Raw genomic sequence first — 23,308 nt, 5'->3', positions numbered from 1 at the left:
AGCTGTGTTACGGGAAAACCACATCACAGGCAGTACCCAGCTCTGCTGCCACCTCAGTAGCAGACAAAGGTGCAAACTATGGTTGTAAGGGTCATACTTTACTTATTACATTGGAGTACTTTGCTGATCATCATAGAAGCACTTATTCATTCCCTGAGGGGATCTCTCAATGAAACAAATACAGAGCTTTTTTTTTGAGAAGGTGTCTGACTCTGTTGCCCAGGCTAGAGTATAGTGGCACCATCTCGGCTCACTATAACTTCTGCTTCCTGGGTTCAGGTGAGTCTCCTACTTCAGCCTCTTGAGTATCCAGGATTACAAGTGTGTGCCACCACACCCAGCTAATTTTTGTATTTTTAGTAGAGACGGGGTTTCACCATATTGGCCAGGCTGGTCTTGAACTCCTGACCTCAAGTGTTCCATCCTTATGACCTGATCTAAGCAGCTGGACGATTCCTCATGAGGTCACTTACAAACCTTATTGCTGATGGATTTCAGTTTATTATTGGGCTATCTTAGATGTCAAACACCCCACCCAATGCCACCATCTGTGTAGCAACTAGAGCAGCATTCACAAATAAAATAATCTTCAGGCCAAACAGCTGCTAACAGCCAGATTTGTCAAGATTAACTTGAGCAAGATTTTAAAATTAGAGAATGCCTGTAGACACATACCCCTGTGGGCACCATAAAATATCACATTATTTCAAATGACAGAGAAAACGGAAAATGATCTGCAAAATTCCCACTGAGTGATCTATTTAATCACTCAGGTGGGGTATACTGTGTCTGGCGCATGTTCAACCTCAGGTGCATGTGCATGCAAATATACACACCACACTTTTAAACATGTATCTTTCTTCGAAAGGATCATTCCTTCTTTCTTATCTGTATGTGAAGAAATTGTCAACACAATCTCAAATGCTAGATGATATAATCCTCAAATGCTAGTAATATAAAAATGACTGTAATAATACAAGTGATATCATTACTATCTGTGACACCACACTTTCACTGTTTCTCAAATCTGCAACTATCCTATTTTCTAGTCTTTATTCTTTTATTCACTGAAATGACTCATATGGGCTGTTTAGACACCCAGAGGAGGAGATAATAGTTTTGATCATACTAGATGGTTTGACTGTGCAGAGTGCATCCTATAGACTTAATACCTATAGAGGTTGTGGATATCTTTTCCACACTTCTTTTCCTCTTTATTGTTAAGGAGACTAATTGTGTGTGAGTGTGTGTCAGGAAACGTTAAATTCCTCTTGATTCTTTTGTAGTGGCAAGAACAGGAGGGCATTCTTTTAAAAAATCTGTTTTCTAGGCAAAGCGTAGGAATGGAGGGTGAGATATAGTCAATTTTCAGAATAAGATGTTCTACCAAGATGTAAAGAGGAAAAAAAAGTAATTTTCAACAGCTAGGCAAGAACAGACACAAGAAGTAGTCGAAAAAAATCAATGGCATGGTTTCATAATGTGGTCTTGGATTCAGCAAGAAAATATGACACAGAAAACTGCAGGAGTCCCTATTTTGTCCCCTCAAAATGAAATAAATGGCCTGGTGGAAGCTGAAGGGCTCTGAAGGTGGCAAGTCTACCATTGATTCTTCAGATGGTGTCAAAGATGATTTCTGGTTAGGTATAAAGAAAAGCACTTTTGTCTGCTCTTTGTACATTAAAAATGACAGAGAATATGCACCTAGGATATTTTCCCAGTGCTGCTGCCTTGGAAGCATAGTTCTAGGTCTCATGAGTTTCCCAACAAGGAGTCTTTGTGCTCTTGAGATCTCAACAATATACTGAGCAGACTACTTCAGCAATATTCTATCTAAACTAACAGCCATGTATAGTGATCAATGGTATAACCAGCTTACAAGTTATGGCTGAAAGAATGGTTTACCTATAAAATCCATGTAACTCCCAGAATAATTATGATTCTAGCTTTTGGGCTGGCAATTATTTAAATAAAAGATTATTTACAAAGGAAACAGCAGGGAGAATTATGTAAATTAGATTCGTTACGTGGACAGATTCATTTACTGTTCATTTTGGGATAATTTATGCCAATTTTCTCTGATGTTATCTGTTGTTCAGGTTAACAATTAGCCCATTATTAAACTGACAAAGGTTACTTTGTATATTGGCATATTATTTGGGAAAGTTTCTATGAATATTGAGCTTTTGTATGGGTGCAAGAGTTTATTTGCAAAAATCCAGCTCTTATTTTCTTAAACAATTCACTATCCTGATGCATTTATCTCTGTATTCTCAGGAGGCTTTGCAGAAGAATATATTTATCTTTGCTAGTATATAAGCAGTCAAGACTAAAAGAGAATAGGGCAAAGTATTCATTCTAACTCTGTATCACTCTCTGCTTTGAACTAAATATAATATTTTCTAATATATTAAGAGACACCTCTTTTACAGGCCAAGTTACAGAGCTCTTAAAAAAATCCAGTATGATGATGCCCATTTACAAAATTTTATGATGAGAAAATTAACTTTAAGACTCTTTTACAACTCTACCAAATGTAAGAAATATATGTCCCTAAGAAAGTGAGGCATTAGTCCATTTAGACCTTTTGAAATTCTTGCTGTTTCTTGCAGTCTTTTATCTGTCTCAGCTCTGTGTAGTTTAGTCACTCTGACCTTGAGGAGGTAACAGAAATGGTGCCTACAATTAATGTGGTTTTTCTTTTAAAAAACAATGTTTCCTGGCATGTAATTGTTTTTTTCAAAAAGGACTTGACCCTGTGCAGTATTTTACACTTACATCATTTCCCCACATATAATTCTTTCTTGTTTTAGTGTGTTGGAGGGGAAAAAAGTGTTATGTAGTTCTTTAAAAACATTCAACCAAATAATAAACAATTGTAACATTCTAAAGTATTTATCATGAATGTAAACTCTGAAAGCAGTAAAACTGGTAAAAGATGATGATTTCTGTAACAACTGGATGAGGGAGGGAGGACCTGGGAAGAATCTCCAGCTTTTTGCTTGCATAACAGAACGGAGGACTTGTTGAACATGGATTAGATTGGGAAGAGAATTCTTGAGTTTGATTTTGGATATAATGACTGTGATGTGTCTTTGAGTCATACAAGTGGAGTTTCAAATAAGTTGCATCTATGTGACTGAAGTATAAATTTGAGTATAAATTCCTTTTTGTTTCCATGTTATTTTAATCCAAGTATATAGATGGAATCGCCTAGCAATAGAAGACAGAGTGAGAAAAGAAGGGGGCCTTGGATAAACCTTTATTAAATCCAGCATTTAATGGAAACGATGAACCTGAAAACAGACAGAGAGGTAGGGGGGAATTCAGAGTATTGAGTTCGGGGACATAAGGGGTAGAATATTGCAAGGAGGAAACAATCAACAGGATCATATGTTGATAAAAAGACACATCAGTGGAGAACTGGAAAATATCCTTCTGGTTTGGCAATATGATGGTCATTGCTGATCTAACAAGCTGCTTTAGTAAAGTTGCTGAGATGGAAACCAGATAAGTGGGTTGAAGAATGAGTGGAAGGAAAACAAATGGGCTGGACACGGTTGAGGACAGAAATGATGAGAGAGGTAAAGCAGGATAGTTGGGTAGTATGGGTCTATTTGAAGTTGGTGATCAGTAATACATAACGGAACCAGTCTCTGTAGGTATGTCAATCTCTCCAACGGGTCTCAGTTATGCAGACATAGTGTCCCAAAAAGCAACATGTTGGCTTCATCGCTGCTTGGGGTCTTTCCAGATGGGTATAACAGAAAAGATAATGGAATCCAGACTGTTTGCAAGGGTGATATGGAAATAATGGAGAATGGATTCCAATCTGCATAAGCAGGAAGGTGGAGAAAGGACAGATATTAGTGAACTGGAGTCCCTGTCAGGTCAAAGAAGGATCTCCTTTATTCATGTGCCATCCTAATGCAGCTTCTCTATAGGAGGAGGAAAATATTCTCTTTAAAGCTACTGAATACAAAGAATTTTTTTAAAAAATTAAGCTAAAGGGCAAAGAGACCTAGGTCCAGTTTTAACATCTCTCTCTTCCCTCAACTTTGTGGGAGGGCCCAAGCACAGAGAAAACAAATTTCAGACAAACCCAGGCTTATATATATATTGTTACCTGAATACAGACTTCTCCCAGTATGCCAGTTGAAACTCTCTCAGCATAAAAAACTTACGGAAAAATTACTTTTACCTTTTCACTTGGCTAAAAGAAGATCATTGTATGAAAGAACTGTAGAGTCCAGATGAGGAAAAAATGGACGGGGAAGATGAAAACCATAACTTGACTCAAATGGATACCTCCTTTAATTTTTCCATTATTCTCAATGAAATAAAGGCTGAGCTAACTGCTAGAGAAAACTAATTCTTGATGTTGCAGAAAATAAACTTAAAAATAATCATTTGAAAGTCTTATTTTTATAAAACCTTTGGTTAGGCCAGGTGCAGTGGCTCATGTCTGTAATCTCAGCACTTTGGGAGGCTGAGGCGGGTGGATTATTTGAGGTCAGGAGTTCAAGACCAGCTCAGCCAACATGGTGAAACCCCGTCTCTACTAAAAATACAAAATACTAGTAGCTGGGTGTGGTGGTGGGTGCCTATAATCCCAGCTACGGGGAGGCAGAGGCACGAGAATTACTTGAACCTGGGAGGCGGAGGTTGCAGTGAGCTGAGATAGTGTCATTGCATTCCAGCCTTGGCAACAAGAGTGAAACTCCTTCTCAATAAATAAATAACAAAAATCTTTAGTTTAAATGAAAAGGGAAAGAAATAAAATACTAGCTGTATAGAAGAGAAGAAATAGTGAGGAAGAACTTTATATTGAAACTCTACAAATTTCAGATGCCTCTTGTCAATTTCCTTTATCAAATAATAAATAATATTACGCTCAAGAACAAGTCTAACTTTCTTTCTTTTCTCCATTTTTCAGACAGAAAAATGACTACTTATTCCAGAGAAGCAAATGAAAGGAAATAGAATTTTATATTTTCTCCTTCCCATATAAGCCTCAAATAAAAAGCATCTAACCATTCAATGATCTTAAGTTGGACCTGGTAGGAGACATATACTGAAGCAGTGGCTAGAACTCTAAAATGTACCAATCTGTAAGGCTATGAGATAACATATCAATTTTTTTCTCAGAAGAAACGCCCTAGCTACATTTCATCATTGAATGTGGCCATGTATTGGCCCAGTAATCTTCATAGGCATCACAACCAATTACTTAGGGCTTTAATAAAGAAAGGACCTTATGTAGAGTTTAATCAGATGGCAGTTGTGGGAAAGAAGCAGGAATAGTTTTGTTTGTCTGCATTAACAAAGGGACAGTGAAAAAGATGAAAGGGGAAATCAAGAAGATAATCCAAAGGAAACAGATAAATGGAGGAATAAAAATGAAATTCAATCTTCCTTCGTCAGAATCTGCCATAAGAAAATGCAGGTGCTTTTGGCTAAACCAGAAATCAAATGGGAACTACATCTCTTTAAGGTCCAGAGTTATAAAGCACAGGGCAAGGAAAGGGCAGGGATAGGGGAATCCTATGCCCTGGATTTTAGTCCTAGCTTTGCTGAGCCTCAGTTTCCTTACCTATAAGAAGAGAGAAATGCTTCCATCTCTGTGCTATAACAAAATACCACCAATGTTGTCCCCTGCCCACTGTCATCCACAGTTGTTCTATTAGACTTGGGGGAGCTATCTTTTCAACTTTCTCTTCCAAATACTTGAGATGCATTTTAAAAATCTATGAGTGAGCAGTTATTTCTAATTCTGTCTTGAAAGGATTATTCCAAAACCAAGATGAAGGGGATGCTATTAGAAAAAATATATTTGTAAGGTGACAATCAATTTAAATAATCTCATTAAAAGATGAGTTCATGGCATACTATAAGCGAGGTAAGTTTGCTTCTTTGTTTCTATCAGAAATAGGGTAAAAGCAGCTCATGCCGAAAGCTGGATAAGAAGTAGTTTTTTTTTTTCTTGGAGATGGAGTCTCGCTCTGTCGACAGGCTGGAGTGAAGTGGCACTATCTTGGCTCACGGCAACCTCCACTTCCCTGGTTTAAGCAATTCTCCTGCCTCAGCCTCCTGAGTAGCTGGGACTATAGATGCGTGCCATCACGCCTGACTAATTTTTGTATTTTTATTAGAGACAGGGTTTCACCATGTTGGCTAGGATGGTCTTGATCTCTTGACCTTGTGATCTGCCTGCCTTGGCCTCCCAAAGTACTGGGATTACAGGCGTGAGCTACCAAGCCTGGCCCGAAGTTAAGCAGCTATTGATGGCAGTCCGTTGGACTGTATTTCATTTCTTTCATTTGTTTTCATGTAAGCATTCTGTGGTTGAATCATAGGAAGTTAATATGTCAATTATTTACTTCCTGGGAGTCCAAAAAAGCACCTTTATTTACTATATGCCATCAAACAGAGCTATTACATTTCGTTGAATGTATAAGGATAAAAACCATGACAACTGCACCATGTTTCTAGAAAATAGATTCCAAGTGTGTAAAAGAGGGCTAGGCATATCTTTTTTCCCATATAAAACCATGGGTGAATACATGCCCTTTTTATAAAAGTGTCTTGTGTTTGGTCAACACAAGGCCAAATTCTTACAGAATACTTTTGTTATAAGCACTTCCATTGTGTAATGTAGTTTTGCTTGGAAAGGCTAAAAAATGAACTCTACTTCCCAAGCCTATTAAAAAATGTAGAGAATACCATATGAGAATCAAGGGTTGTCGTGGTCTTAGGAGTTCATGAAATTGTGTGTGGAATGCTTTAAGTAGGGGGAGTTGCTGTTGTGGTTAAAATCCAAGGAGGGTCATTTCTTTAGAGATAAAAGAGTAACATGCATGTAGTAGTCCCATCTTTGCCTGTTTATTCTTTGTGGTGGACACTTAGCATTTTCAGACCACCACTGAGCTGGAGCAAAGTTATTTTGCCTGAAGAGCCTGTAGCTGGGCTTAAAGGTGCTTACCTAAAAGGAGAGGCACAGTGATAGCTTTTTTGCTCCTGAAGGGGTAGGTCTTGCCAGGTCAGCCCTGTTCCTTGGACAGAACCAGGACAAGCCTTATCCCACAGAACTAGGGAAAAGCTTTGGCATGTGGTTGTGAAGGAGGGTGGGGCCTGTCAATTAATATCCTTTAATAATGACAAGAGCAGCCCTTTATCAAGTTCCTAATTTTTCTAGGCCCTGTGCTATGTAAGTTAATAGCGTGAATCTCACAAACATCCTGCAAGATAGGTATTATTATAATTGTCCCCATTTTACAGATGACAAAATCAAGGTTGAGAGAGTTCAGATAATTTTCTCAGTGTCACACAGCTAGTAGGTGGGAAAGATCTGAACCTAGCTATTTGACTCATGCTCTTGCTGCTCCAGGCAATTGAGTCTGAACTTGATTGGTAGGATGTGGTGTATCAATGCTTATTCATAACATAATTTAACCTGGGGGCTAAGTGAAGTCTACAGATAGAAGACAAGTTGATGAGACTGAATTAGCACAAAATACTAAAATAAGCATTCTGCCTATTTTTGAGTAGGATATTAACTGTAGAGCATCCCCCTATGACAGAGCTGCTCAGAGAGAAACAAGTTTATTCAGAGGTTTAGAGAACTCCATCTGTGAGGCAAGGCTGGGCAAGTGGCTTCTTTATCCCAAAGACCTGGCTCATTAGGAAACGGAGCAGGTTCATATAAATAGGATTCTACTTGGAGAAGGGGAACCAACCACATACATTGTCTCCTCCCAACAGTAGTTTTTCTGCCTTCCCCGTTTCTTTGACTGGTATAAGCAGACTTATAATTGTGAGTGCTGGAACCCCACAGTCACCGGGGGCTCCCACTTCCTCACAACTGGCACCTGCCTGGCCCTTTCTCTCTGCAGTCCTGATGCCCCAATAATGCAGAATCAGATTCTATGGACTTGGGGCCAGAGTTTTCTAGCATCTGTACCTTTCTTTTCTATTCCTGAGGGACTGTGTTAAGGGAAAAAAACCTTCTCTTCCCAGGTCCGCGAGGGGTATGGTTTTGCCTCCATCTGGGAACCAGAGGGGTTTCAAATGCAAAGTTCTTTGACTTTCCCACGGTGGGCTAGGTGGAAAATCCAGGTGAGCGTCTTTGTTCAAAAAGCCCAGGAAAGCTCTGGGAGGAGGGGCTCTGCTGCAGACCAAGCAGCCAATCTGATATCAGAGTCAAAGATCAATCACTCCAGAGGAAGTTTGAAAGAACTCCTCTCATTGGACAAAAACATGAATGGGCGGGAATAACTCCAGGGTTAAAACCCGTGCTCCTTACCTATATAGATTCCTTCCTTGGATCCTCTCCCACGGCGGCAGCGTGGGAGCTCTTGCTCCCTCTCTTTCTCTCTTTCTCTGCCTAATAAATCGCTCTCTGTTAAACTTTTTGGGTGCTTAGTATTTATTCGAAAGGTAAACTCACCACGCCTTGGTGGCCCCTTTCTCCATTTTTGGTATTAAAAAGGCCAAGGACCTCGGGGAGGGAGCCGAGTATACAGCCCCCCCCAGGTTACATTCCCATTGCAACTACCACAATGGACCCTGACTTCTTCCTAATCACTGCTGTTAGATCAATGCTCCAAAACAATACTATATCACTCCTGTGTCTACAAATCATCCGATTCCTTTTTATCTACTGAGTCAAATCCAGACACCTTCACCTGATACTCAAAATCTTTTCAGATTTGCCTAAACATATCTTGTTAATCTCTCCTCCTTGGCCAACCTTATACGTGCCAAGCTGCAGTCCTCACTTAATCCCAAGCACACATAATAGTTTCCCACATTTGCACCTTTACTTATGACCTTTGCTTTGTCTAGAAAAAAAAAAAGCGTATGTTATGTTGTTTGGTACTTCCTAGCGTTCAGAGTGGTTTCACTCACCTTTTTCCGTTTGTAATTTACAGTTACTCTGTGGGTCAGATGTGATTATACGCATCTTACAGGTTAGACAACAGTGGCTCAGGGCAGGTCTGGAACCTGAAGTTCCACAGCTGAGGGGCTGAGGCAGGACTAGCAGCCAGATCTTCAAACTCATTGCTCTGTCCATAGCTCCATTTTGTTTCTCTCTTCCTGTAATCTGGTCTTTATTTCAGCTCCCTCCGGTTGCTGCTAGTCAAATTCTTTTTCTCAAAGTCCAGCTCAAATCTACCAACTGTTAACTTTTCCAAAATAAACCCAGAATTGAGGGTTCTCTCTTCTTTGAGTTCCTATAGCTCCTTGCTCAACTTGCTGGGCACTTAAAGCAATTAGGAGAAAGGCCTGAGAGTTCCTACACAAGAATTTTATACCAGCAAAATCAAGGTCAGCAAAGATCAAGGTTTTAAAACCTTTTTGATTGTGACTCCATTAAGACATACATGTTATATGTCATAACCCAGTACACATGAACGCACACGCCCCTGAAACAAGTTTTATGAAATAAAGTTTACTTCTAATTTTTCAATGCACTGTCGTATTTTCTCTAGTCTACTATTTATTAAGAAGTGCTTGTTAGGAACCCACTAAATTGCTTGTGAGAACCACTAATGAGTTATAATCAGCAGTTTGAAAAATCCTGGTTTAAATATTGTCTGTCTCTTCTAAACAGCCTAGACTACGTTTTCAAAGGTTTGCAAAAGACTGAGCTAGCAGGAAAGATAGCTACATTCATCAGGGATTTAATCTGTAGTTCCCAAAAGGAACACAGTTCTTACAAAGGCTAGGCCAGGAAGGAAGGGCCTCAGCTGGAGAGCACCAACACTGTTTGCTGGAAGGTCAAGGACAAAAATTCTTAATGAACTTGTTGATGGGGGTGGGAAGCACCCATTTCACAGTGGGGTATCTTTCAGAGTGGGATTTGTGGGGGCCAAAGATTGGGGCAAGGAAGATTTCTCAATAAGGCATGTCTGTGGACTGAGAAGAGACTTATGTGCTCATCATAACCTTGAATATAGCAGGAAATCAGCTTGAATTTAAAAATAATAAAAATGTAATAAAATTCTTTGTTTATATCTGCAAAATGAGTCTGAAGGCCTTCAGGCCTATAAACCTGTCACTGAATTTAGTATCATTTTAACTTTATGAAGCACTTGATGTTTGCAAAGTGCTTGTACAATTACCAATTACCATAATGTTCATCTTCTGAATATTTCAGATCAGAGAAGGCCTGAGGATTTGAGACTAAGTAAAGGGGTGAGGGGAGAGAAAGGAAAAAAGTTGGTGAAGCCAATTAAAGACCAGGCTTCTGAGCTTGTATTACTAGAGCTGTTTACTATGTGGGCACCTGCCTAGGGGTGCTCTGGGGACCCCCTTCCTTCAGCATTCAGAGCTTGCAGTGCACACAGCCAGCCTTGGTCAGCCACTCCTCATGACTGACACCCACTCGCTGCTCTTGGGCATTCCAGGCATAATTCTGTGTCTACATGAACTAGTGGAAGGAAAGGCAAAGGGCTTGGCACCTGTATCCCAAGGGCTAGGCCATAGCAGGGGACATGGGAAGAGGTGTTTGCAGTTGCTGGGAAAGGGCAGTGAGGAAATAAAGCTGCTACAGTCTTTCCTGTTCGAGGTATTAAACACATGTTAAAGGATTAAGGAAAGATTTGTTTAGCAGCCTGCATGAGCTAGAAATCAGCTCTGGCCATGTTTACAGGCAACAGGTCAGTGAAACCTAATACACTGGTAGATTTCAAGGAATTCCAAGGAAATGGCTTCAAGGGATGTCAAAGGCAATCGTTTCAGGATGTGTCTGTTTCCTTTGGAAAAAGGTTAGCTCTCTGATGCTTCTTCCCCTACATTTAAAAGGCCACAGCGCCAGCTACTATTGGTGAGAAGCTGATCCAGGAAGCTGAGCGTGGCTTGGGGGCTAGTGGCATTCTGGTTTATCAGTTTAAAAACAAAAACAATTTTTTATTTGAAAATGAATTGGAATTCAGTTATTTTTGTTCGATTAGTTAAAACTTTTTGTTAGATTAGTTAAAATTCTCCAGCTTCCTGACTATGGACAGGAAACTGAAATACCAGAAGACAAACAAGCTGAGACAGATTTGGCTTTTTAGCTAATGGATTAAAGATTTAAACCTAAGACCTAACACCATAAAAATCCTAGAAGAAAATCTAGGCAATACCATTCAAGACATAGGCAGGGGTAAGGACTTCATGACTAAAACACCAAAAGCAAACAAAAGCTAAAATAGACAAATGAGATCTAATTAAACTAAAGAGCTTCTGCACAGCAAAAGAAACTATCATTAGAGTGAACTAGCGACCAACAGAATGGGAAAAAATTTTTGCAATCTACCCATCTGACAAAGGCTTAATATCCAGAATCTACAAGGAACTTAAATTTACAAGAAAAAAACAAACCATCAAAAAGTGGGCAAAGGATATGAACAAACATTTCTCGAAAGAAGACATTTATGCAGCCAACAAACATATGAACAAAGCTCATCATCACTGGTCATTAGAGAAATGCAAATCAAAACCACAGTGAGATACCATCTCACACCAGTTAGAATAGTGATCATCAAAAAATCAGGAGACAGGGCCGGGTACAGAGGCTTATGCCTGTAATCCCAGCACTTTGGGAAGCTGAGGCGGGTGGATCACCTGAGGTTGGGAGTTCAAGACCAGCCTGACCAACATGGATAAACCCTGTCTCTACTCAAAGTACAAAATTAGCTGGGCATGGTGGTGCATGCCTGTAATCCCAGCTACTTGGGAGGCTGAGGCAGGAGAACTGCTTGAACCCAGGAGGCAGAGGCTGCAGTGAGCCAAGATCACGCCATTGCACTCTAGCCTGGGCAACAGTAGTGAACTCTGTCTCAAAAATCAGGAGACAACAGATGCTGGAGAGGATGGAGAGAAATAGGAACACTTTTACACTGTTGGTGTGAGTGTAAATTAGTTCAACCATTGTGGAAGACAGCATGGCAATTCCTCAAGGATCTAGAACTAAAAATACCATTTGACACAGCAATCCCATTACTGGGTATATGTCCAAAGATCACTCTATTATAAAAACACATGCACGTATGTTTATTGTGGCACTGTTCACAAGAGCAAAGACTTGGAACCAACCCAAATGCCATCAATGATAGACTGGATAAAGAAAATGTAGCATATATACACCATGGAATGCTATGCATCCATAAAAAAGGATGAGCTCATGTCCTTTGCAGGGACACAGATGAAACTAGAAATCATCATTCTCAGCAAACTGACACAAGAACAGAAAACCAAACACCGCATGTTCTCGCTCGTAAGTGGGTGTTGAATAATGAGAACACATGGACACAGGGAGGGGAACATCACACACCAGGGCCTGTCGGGGGTGGGGGGTTAGGGGAGGGAATAGTAGGGGGTGGGGGCATTGGGGAGGGGCAGCATTAGGAGAAATGCCTAATGTAGATGACAGGGTAATAGATGTAGCAAACTACCATGGCATGTGTATACCTATGTAATAAACCTGCATGTTCTGCACATGTACCCCAGAACTTGAAGTATAATAATAATAATAAAGAACATTCTAGTAGACCCCAGCCCTAACAATTATACCACTGGATAATTTTTAGTAGTGGAAGTTTAAGAATCAATCCCTTAATGAAATGATACTTTTATATATTAACTCGTTTATATTGGGAACACACATTGAATGTTCTAAAATAGTTTTCAAAGTAGAATGAAACATTTCTGTCTACATTTTTATCCACATAGAAAACTGGTGGGTATTTCTGGGGGCAACTGTCTGAGATCACGGATCATTTTCAATTTATTCTTCCTGTCGGATCAGCTTCCATACGGCCACCAGTTCTCTGCATTCTAACAAGCAGGGCTCTGCCGCTCTGTGCTTCAAGTGCTGCACTGGTTTCCTGCTGTCAATACATAAAACCCATTTTCTTAACTGTGACACATGCAGTTCTGCACAATCTGTGCACATGATGATTCCCTGATTTCACTAGTTGCCCCAAACTTTTCACCATTTTCCGAACACTCTGCACACTGTTCAGGCTTTTGGCTGAGCTGTTCCTTGCCACAAAGTCCTTCACACTCTCAGCCCTGCTCCTTACAGATTCTTACTCTTTTATCACTCACTTCCAAAGTACTTCAGTGTGGCTTCCCAGCTTCTCCAAAGCTGTTTTGTTGGCTATACGCCTCTCTGGCTTCCACAGCACTTGCTGTGGTCTGAATGTTTGTGTCTCCTCTTTCCCCAATTCACACGTTGAAACCTGACTCCCAAGGTGATCACATTAAGAGGCGGAGCCTTTGGAAGGTGATTAGGTAATGAGAATTCTGCCCTCAGGAATGGCATTAGTGCCCTTACCAAAGAGGCCAAAGGGAGCTTGTTTACTTCCTTCCACCACCTGAAGATAGAGCAAGAAAGCGAATTCTCTGACCAGGAAATGGGCCCTCAGCAGACATGGCTGGCACCTTCACATCAGACTTCCCACCCTCTAGAACTGTGAGAAATAAAATTCTACTGTTTATAAGCTATCAGTCTAATGTATTTTGTGATAGCAACCTGAACAAACTAAAACAACACACTTTTTGCTCAGAACTTTGTGATAGCTCTCAGCATTGGAGGCTGGTGCCTCTACCTCATTAGGATGCTGGCATCTTAAGGGCTATCACCATTTCTTATTTAGCTCTGTGACTTAGAAGATGGCAGAAGACTTTTTTCCCCTAGAGAAGAAGTATTAAAATTCAGTTTAGTTAAAATAATTGAATAAAATGTAATAGAATAATTCTCTCTTTCTGGGGGAAGAAATATTAAAACTAAACCTAAGCCTCGCAGCAATCTACACGTTCTCACTTATAAGTGGATGTTGAACAATGAGAGCACACGGACACAGAGAGGGGAACATCACACACCAGGGTCTGGGTGGGGGGGGGGACTGGGAAGAGACAGCATTAGGAGAAATACCTAATGTAGACGATGGGGTGATGGATGCAGCAAACGACCACCATGGCACATGTACACCTATGTAACAAACCTGCATGATCTGCACATGTACCCCAGAACTTAAAGTGTAATAAATAAATTTTTTTAAAAAAGATCTGTAACAGAAAGGAAACTTTAAAGGATACTTTAGCCTGTACCTTATCACTCTACCTTTAGCCATCTGAGTAACCACAAAAAGACAAAATATTAACCAACAAGAGAGAATGCTGATTACACTAGGCCATAGGAATAAGTTTCACGCTTGACTTCAAAGACTTGTTCACTGTCTCTTGAGACTACCTCTTTTCTCCTTCCTGTAATTCTGTACTTTTCAGGTGGTTTATTCAGGCTCTCTCATATCCATTCACACCACACTCGTCACAGGACCTTCCCCATGTTACTCCCTGTTCTTGGAAAGCTCTTTCTCCCTTCTCATTAGTTAATTTCATGTTAGGAAATCCCAGTTCCTTCATGGACCCTTTCCCACATGACTAGAAGAATAGCATTTATTTATCCAACCAGCTTTTCCTTCATCAACCACTAACATAATCGTCTGTTTGCCTGCTCTTTCTCATAAGTTGGTATGACATACGATGAAAATCACCACCATCTACCTTGTGAAGTGAACCTTAATTAGGGAAGAGCCATGTCTTCCCAACACTGTGTGGTGTCTATCACAGCTTCACATGCAGACAAGTGCTGAATAACTGCAGTCTGTGAGCTAGACCCAGGACTGTGTCTTACTGGCAGGTGGTGATATGTGAAGCTGGCAGCCATGGCCCATGCTGATAATGTGTCTCTGGTAGCTCATGAACTTGGCAGCCTGCAACTGTCTTGGCTCCTACAGTTGAGAAGGAGTGACCAAGTAACAAAGAACATTTAAACATTATACTCTTTTTTCATGGGAATGAAATATTAAAACTAAATTCAATACTGGCAGCATTAAGGTAATACATATGTTTTTTTAAGTCCTATCATTTCTTTTCCTTTTTTCCTAATAAAATGATTCAGTACTGACCTAGAAATCTTCAATATAACATCACACTGCTAATAACAAAACACCACAGCTTCACCTGAAAGGTGCAATTGAAAGATTTCCTTTATCACAGTAAGGTACAAGAATAATTATCATCAAAGGCTTGTATTGCTTTCATTGTGGAAGAAAAAAAAATGCTGCCCTTCTCTATCAAGTCAAAATTGTTATTGATAGTATAATTTCTAAAAAAATAACTATGAGATGATGAACTATAAGTTAGAAAAGTCATAATTGAATCAACTGCGTGTGTAGAACAAAGGACACAAAAGAACAGCTTAACACCCAGCTACATCCATTTACTCAAAATCAACTAAGAATTACATCTGATTTATAGTCCAAGTGAAACCTTTCCTTTATAGAGACTAAAGACTTTGAAATGGCATTAAAATACAGCTGTTGCAAATAAGGTTCTTACAAGCATATAAAATAATGGAAATTTTAGTCACTCAGATAATAAATGACAATATTATACACATTACATGATGCCTCTCTTTAAGAGATGTGGATATCAATAGGTAGAAATAATAATACTAACACGTATTGAGCACTGTCCTAAGTGCTTTGCATTATTTAATTATTAAAACAAATCTATGAGGTAGAGATTTCTGTTATCCCCATTTTTCAGATAAGCGATGGAGACACAAGAGTGATTAAATAACTTTCCTAACATTACATAACTATGAGTAGATAATAGCAAATCAATAACTTCTGACCACAGAACAAGACTTTCTTCCATTCAATAAAAAACAATAGTGGCATGTCAGTGTCTTTCTTTATACCATAGATGTGTTCCTAAAAAGATCACTGTAAATCAGAAATTCAAAAACAGAACCATATTGGAATGACAGCTCTGTGGGAATTTCTTTATGGGTGCATCACAAGTGCCCAGGATGGTGCCTGGCATGTGGCAGACTTGATAAAATGTGATAAATAAGCGAATAAATGGATGAGGAAAGTCTAACTCGGTGCTTTGCATGGAGAAAATAATATGTTGAATTCGATTTAAAGGAATTTATTTTGTGAATCCATTCTACAAGGGGAGGAGTAACCTTCTGATTTCTCATTTGTGTAAATCTAGATTTTCATACATTTGTTTAAAGTGAAGTTAAAATATGAGAACGTTTTCATTTAATAGAAATATTATTAAAACTTTTCCAGGGAAAAAAGCAAAACAAAGCAGAGATGTTAAAGCTTATATAGAATCCCAGGATTATTGTACACAAATCAGTTACCATCTTGGGACCTACAAGATTTCATAATCACAGTGGGGAAGCCATTGTGCTTAGACAACAATTCATAAAGTCATATGCGCAGTCACTTGTCAGGTCTCCAGAAGAGTTATACCAACTATAGAATACTGCAATGTCTTTTGGCCATAGGGTCTTGAGAAAACTGCACTATTTAATTGTTGTAAATGTGTTGGTTCTGAGAGACCAGTGAATCAGTTGCCATCAGTAGGAAGCTGTTTTAATAACTAGTCAACTTTTCTGATGGATTCAACCAAAACAGAGCATAGTATGTATCATTCCTATTATGTGGAAGAAAAAATGATGGGAGATTCAAGTTGTTACATTAGCAAAAGACCACTCAATTTTAACAAAAGACTGTTAAAATTCCCCTGTATTAACTCTACCCCAAAGTCATAAGAACACAGGGGTCCAGGAAGCAGCTGATGTTTTCTCCCAGGATTTTAAGAAACAGAATTTCACTTTGTTGCCCAGGCTGGAGAGCAGTGGCAAAATCATAGCTTATTGCAGCCCCGAACTCCTGGGCTCAACTGATCCTCCTGCTTCAGCCTTCCTAGTAGATAGGACTACAGATGCATGCTACCATGCTGTTAATTTTTTTTATTATTATTTATAGAGATGGAGTCTTGCTGTGTTGCCCAGGCTGGTCTCAAATGCTTGGGTTCAATTAATCCTCTGGCTCCCACCCCTCAAAGTGCTGGGATTACAGGGTTGAACCACTGAACCCAGCCTCTTTCAGGAAGCTTTAATTCCATTTAATAAGTCAAGATTTTCTATGAGATCTTTCTACAGCAGCACCTGTGAGGATATGGATGACCAAAAGCCAACCTAAATACCCCCAAATAACAATAGTCTTCTAAGTGTTATTAACCAGGGGATGGGAGTGAGGGCTGCGTTGCAGCCCAGTGCAAGCTGGGCTCTTCCCTACAGCCAGCTTTCCAGGAGAAGTGGTTATAATGCCATATGCATATTCATGCGCAGATACCATCAGAGGATGTGTTTAGAAAGAGCCTTTAGGAAACTGATTGCTTATGTTTATTTCAAATATTCTGAAATTTTGTTGCTTTCTAAAACTACTTATGGAGTTATCTTAACATTTTGCAAGTTAATTACCAATGATTTTAACTGATGGTGACCCTAAAGAGTCCATCCACCCATGAACTTCTGATGATGCCAATGTCTTCCTTTCCTGTGGTAGAGACCACCTGTGATTTCAAAGGACTTTTCGGCCATGCCTCATTTCAATGAGGTACAAAGCAAGATTCTGTGAGGCTCAATCATGCTTACCCTCAAGACCGAGTATATTGCCTCCACATAGTAGGCAATCAATAAAGTATCCACTGAACAAAAGATTGCTTACGTCCTCTGCTGTCTCTCCCGCTTGCAACTGAAGGTAAAACACACCTCTTCCTCAGATGGGTGAGGCTTTTGCTGAACCACCAAAGAAGCTATCAGACTAAAACAACCAAGTATTCACTAGGAACATTAATTAAAATAGCATCTCACACTCATGTTAATGCTGCCAGAACTCACCAGACGGACCACCTGAACTGGGATCATTCGATTGCTCAGGTGGTACAGCCTGTTCTTCTGCTGATTATGAATGCTGGCTCCAAGTCAATCAGTAACCTTGGATGTGTCTTTTCCCTCTCTTGGGCTCAGTTACCTCATTTATAAAACTGGGATCACAGAACTAACATTCCTTGTTCTTCTGAGAGTTTTTTGTGAAGTAAACTCAAGTCATTCACAAGGCCATAGCACTACCCCGATAAATAATTCATGGATGTTTCAGCTAGTCAGGATGGGAAAAAACTGCAGTACAGGATCATCATTTAAAATGGAAATTGCTGTTCATGATATTCATACCTATGACTTAAAATAAGCATGACTGTGTGGGATATAACAAATTTTGTCAAGTTTTAGGAGGGGAAGGTTTTTTTTTTTTCTTTCTTTTTTAGCTAAGACGAAAATGCCATTGCATTTAAATCTATTAAATACTTGTATTCCAAGTATCATTTTGAATGCCTGATATTTTTGTTTACATTTCCTGAAGTGGATTCCCAATCTGCCTTAGCCTGTACAGGATGGGGTCTGGTACCTTCCACCTTCCTTGGCAGACTCTTCAGAATGGGAAATGCAAGAATTTTCAGCATCCACACGCCCTGCTGTGGGCTTTTCATTTTGTTGGCAATACCTCAGTGCACTCATCATTCCAACCAGTGATGGGAAGGAAATCTCCATCCACGTGGCTTTATGTAATTCTGTTACTGTGTCAACTTGCCAATCCATTGTTCTCTGCACTTTCTTTACACTAATAAAATGTTGGCAGCCACATATGTCCTTATTTTCAGTCGATGTTGGCATACAGCAAGTGCTAAAAATGATGTTAGGCTGCCCTTTTTGGAAATTTTGGAAAAGGTCATTCTTATGCTGTGTCATTAACATTTGTAGGGCTAATCTATACACGTTTAAGAGGAGAGATGATAAATGAGAGAATGGAAAGAGATGTTAGAAAGGAAACAGTCAAGCAACATCATTAGTCACCTATGAATAAGGCACCACGAGATTCTCACACCAGCTGTAACACTGTGAATCCATGCAAATAATTGTATCTGATGTCTTAAAATATGAATAAAGGGGCATCAATTTCTTCTTCTTACTTCCTTATTATGAGAGATTGCTAGTGAGGATAGGTGGTTTTACAATTTTGAGTTTGTTGCTAATAAAATCAACATGATTGGTGAGTTAAGACATAGGTATTCGACGTCACTCAGACAGAGAATGACTTCTAAGTCAGAGCCAGGCTTCAGTGTGCCAGATCAGTTGCACTAATAAAACCTAACAAAGGATAGACCAACCACAGGAAGGAGGTCAGCTCAAACAACAGGGATTTAAGTGCTGTGAGTGGCTGTTTCTTCCTAAGGAGTGAGACACTCAGGCTAGGTGTCTACACAGAGTAGCCTGGATGAAAACACTAATATTATCCACTCTGTCTTGCTCTACTTTCAGACTCACTTAACAGTCTTCTGATAATTAATTGGATTTTCCTGCTACATCAATGCCTGAAACAAAGGTGCCCTGGATAGAAAGTATTGCTTGCTTGCTTAATTGATTAATTCATTCCTTCAACAAATATTTATAGAGTGTCTACTCCCTGCCAGGCATTGTTTTATGCCCTGAGGACATACCAGGGAATGAAAACAGACCCAATTTCTGTCTATTGAGGGCACATATCCTGGTTGGAAGAAACTATTAAAACAAAGTCCATTCTGTATCAAGTGGTGGTGAAGTGTTATGATGAAAAAAATAAAGCAGGAAGGAGTGAGGGAGTTAGATCCTTTTAGACATTTAGATACAGAGCCAGGAAGGCCTCACTGACAAGTTGAATGAAGGAGGAAGGAAGCAAGCAAATGCCTGAGGGAAGAGCCAGTGCAAGGGCATGGGTGCAGAAGTGTGCTTGGTGTGCCTGAGGAAGGACAGGGTAGCTGGGGTGGAGTGAGCCAGGGGGACAGAGTAGGAAAGGAGGGGCTCTAGACTGTGACTTGGGCCTTCTTAGGGCTGAAGAGTATCTCCCCCCACTCCCAACACACACCTCCCTGTCCACAATGGGGACATGGTGATTTAGGAATTTGGTGTCTGGTTTGTACTTCTGCCTCCTTTGAGCTTGGCTAGTTTGGGTCCATCTCTTATCAGACTGAACCACTCCTGGAATCTCTGAATTTTTATCTCTCTGCCCCTAAAAAGTTGAGGATCTGCTTCAGAAGTTGGGGACTCCTTCATGGTGGTGGTCTCTGGGTGACCAACAAGAACCTCTAACATTGTTATCACCTCCATATACTGCCAATAAATGTTTGAGATGTGGGCTCTGCACTATAGTAAGGAGTCATAATTATTCATTGTTTTAATGGCGACTTTATGAACATATTGAGACATGAAGATTTACAGATACAGTAAGAGATATCATGGACATAGACCTGTTAATCAAGTTTATCTAGGTGTATTGATGGACTTTAGAGTGAGACTAATCTGGGCTTGAATCATGAAATTGACACTTACTAGCTTTGGAAACAAAGTTAAGTTATAAAGAGGGTGGATGTAAGAATTAAATAAAACAAAAGGAGTAGCTAAATGAAGAGAATTAAATGAAATAACATGCCTGATGGCAAAGCATTGCCGCTCAGTAACATTAGTTCCCTTTCTCATCTCTCCCTTTCTCAATTTCTTCTTCATATTGCATAATTCAGAATTTCTGCCCACGTTGAATCATAATGAACCTTAATTAATCATCAGTTGGGTACCATAGGCTTCCTTCCAACAGGGGAGTCCCTGTTGCAGCAAAGGCCAACCCAATCAGTAGTACACTTGTGTTGTTATACCTCCAGACCCTCCCAGACTTCTATGGAGCTAGGGAGGTGAAATGAAGTAATAAATGTAAAGCACTCAACACAGTGCTTGGCATTGTTCATCCTCATTTAATGTTAAGTTTTATAATTTTTATTCTGTAGTTTTTGGAAAACTTAGGGGAAGGTATATAGGTATTATGCTATGAAAAAGAAAAACAAAATTATGCAAGTGACTGGTTTGTTTTATTAGTAACAATGGTAAGAGGGGCTTTCTACCTTTGAGACTGAATATTAGGCATGAATTGAACATAAACTGGGTGATGTGATTGTTAGTTTTATGGGTCAACTGGCTAGACTACCCCATTATTCTTTTAAGCCCTGACTTAGGTGTCATTGCTAAAGGTATCTTGTAGATGGGGCTAATATCTGCAATTGATGCTAAATATAGGAGTTTATCCTCAATACCATGTGTGGGCCTCATCCAATCAGTTGCATGGACTTAACAGCAAAACTGAGGCTTTTCTGAGGAAGAAAGAATTCTGCTTGAAGACTGCAGCACTAGCTCTTGTCTGAGTTTCCAAAGAGCCTGCTCTGCAAATTTTGGACTTGCCAGCCCCCACAATTGTATAAACCAATTTCTTGAAACAAATCTATATGTATATCTATGTGATATGTAAAGCATTTCTGCTGATTCTGTTCCTATTTATTTGGAGAATCCTGACTGATATAGGTGTGTACGAAGTTATATATACTTCTTCTGTCAATAATCATTTGCGATACCTCATCTGCAGATGCAATTTTACTGAAATGAAAGTTGAACAGCTCCAAACTACACAGCCAATTTTTTTCAGCCTCATGACAACTTCTTTTTGGCCTAGGCCAGCAACCTGATCTCAGAGTGAGGAGATAATCTCTACACTGCTTATAGCTGGCATAGTCTAACTTATGAAGTTCACAAGACACATTACCTGGGTTCTGGGTGGAAAACAGAATGAACATAAATGCCAAATGGATAATTTGCTCTAAAAAAACCAGATATATTAAGAAGTCATATAGCTCAAACTGGTTGGCCTGCTGCTCTCTAGGTATAAATTCAGAGCACAGCTAAGATACAAAAATTTCATTGTCTAAGTGAATATGTATTTGTGTAGTGATGGCAGCATAGCAATTTCTAGAATGAATGTGCGGGAAGATAAATTTCCATGAGAAGAGACATGACTGAGAGTGTAAATCTGCCTTTATTTTTGCTAGTCTGTCTATAATCATATGGAAATAAACCCCTGATGAAAAGTGAGACAAAAATTATGACATCATCTGAATTTAGTGTCACTGCTCTAAGCTAAAAATTTTGATGGGCTTCAACTTTTATTTTCTTGTTTTCAAGTTATTTTTTTTACACTTTTCTTCATTGTAAATCTTTCCTCACAGCATTGTCAGAATGAACGAAAACATCTTTTATCTCATTTCTGATTTACCACCTTCTTTCTGTACATCTCATTGTGTTTTTACTCTTTAGTTAAATTTTTATAATTTTGAACAAACTGGGTTATCAGATAGTTACAAGCAATGGCAGGGACAAATTCTGCTTCCAAAAGAGAAATCAACTAGGAGTAAAAACCCGCAATAACTTTCTAAGAACTAGGTTCCCTTAGAGAGACCAGAAAGTCTTCAGATAGTTAATGAGATACCACAATCTTTAAAAAATAATTAGTGGCCAAGATGGACTTCTCTCAAGATGCTGGAAACCTACATTTGTCCATAAAACTGAAGACTGAGCAAGAAAGGATATCTGGCCACAGGTAACAGAGCTATGAAAAAAGAAAACTCTAACTTCAAAAACCCTCTATCTTCCACATCACCATTTCATAATTCTTATGCTCTACTTTTGCAAAAATACATTTTAATTCTCACATTGTTTTGCTTATCTCTGCGATCTTCAATTGGCTTCTCTTCACTTCTTTCTTACTTCATTTTTGTTTGCTATTTTCCAGTCATTCTTCTAATTTGCTTTTCTTTCCTGCCTGCTGTAAATTTCCTGTATTTCTCTGGTCTCCTCTCCCCTATCCATTTTTACCTCTTTTTCTTCACCAATTCTTTGAATATCTTTTCCCTATTCCTAATTCTTCCTCCTCTCCCACTGATCTGTTGTGGCTTTAATCATCGCTTAGTCACTTAAAATCACCCAGTGACTGATATTTTCTCACTGAAAGGAGAGGGATTTGTGACTGGAAAGCCAGCTACAAAGACCCAACACATTCAATTTACAGTACAGTTCTTTCCTTTCTTCCTTGGAGCTTTTGCCTGGGATTAGAGACAGACCGCTTACTGCAGCTCACAATGGCAAAGCACTTCGGGCCTGACTTAGCCCCACGAATCACATGGCAAGGTATATCTGAGCTACTACGTTTACACGGATTGCTAGAATTTTAAAATTGCTCTTCAGTGGAAAAAGCTTATTCAAGTCTGCCTGGAAAACAAAGCAGTCCTATTTTATGATGAACTCTGATGAAGCAGACTCATCTCCTTGGCCCATTTATTTTTGTCCGCTGCCTCCACCCTTTCATTTTTTACAGCATGAAACAAAAGCACGCAAAGGGGTTCCTGGGATGAGGGTGCAGGAGCTTTGGCTGGGTTACCCTGCCCAGAGGCTGCTGAGACTGTTCATACAATGCCCTCAATCAAGCAGGTCTATTTGACCAATTTGACCACAAGTAAGGGCTTTACAAAGGGAAAAACAGCA

The 23,308-nt window shown here is 39.5% G+C and overlaps 1 protein-coding gene across 2 annotated transcripts in view; it reads right to left on the bottom strand.

Moving 5' to 3' along the window:
* The window catches only part of SLC9A9 (solute carrier family 9 member A9), a 579,933-nt gene that overhangs the window by 84,609 nt on the left and 472,016 nt on the right, over positions 1–23,308 (bottom strand). The gene's annotated exons all lie outside the window — the stretch shown is intronic.

Source organism: Sapajus apella, unplaced genomic scaffold (genome assembly GCF_009761245.1).
Source record: "Sapajus apella isolate SASKATOON/1434 unplaced genomic scaffold, GSC_monkey_1.0 scaffold4, whole genome shotgun sequence".
Lineage (NCBI taxonomy): Eukaryota > Metazoa > Chordata > Mammalia > Primates > Cebidae > Sapajus > Sapajus apella.
The sequence above is the reverse complement of the archived record's forward strand: the minus strand, read 5'-3'. Positions and strand labels throughout refer to the sequence as shown.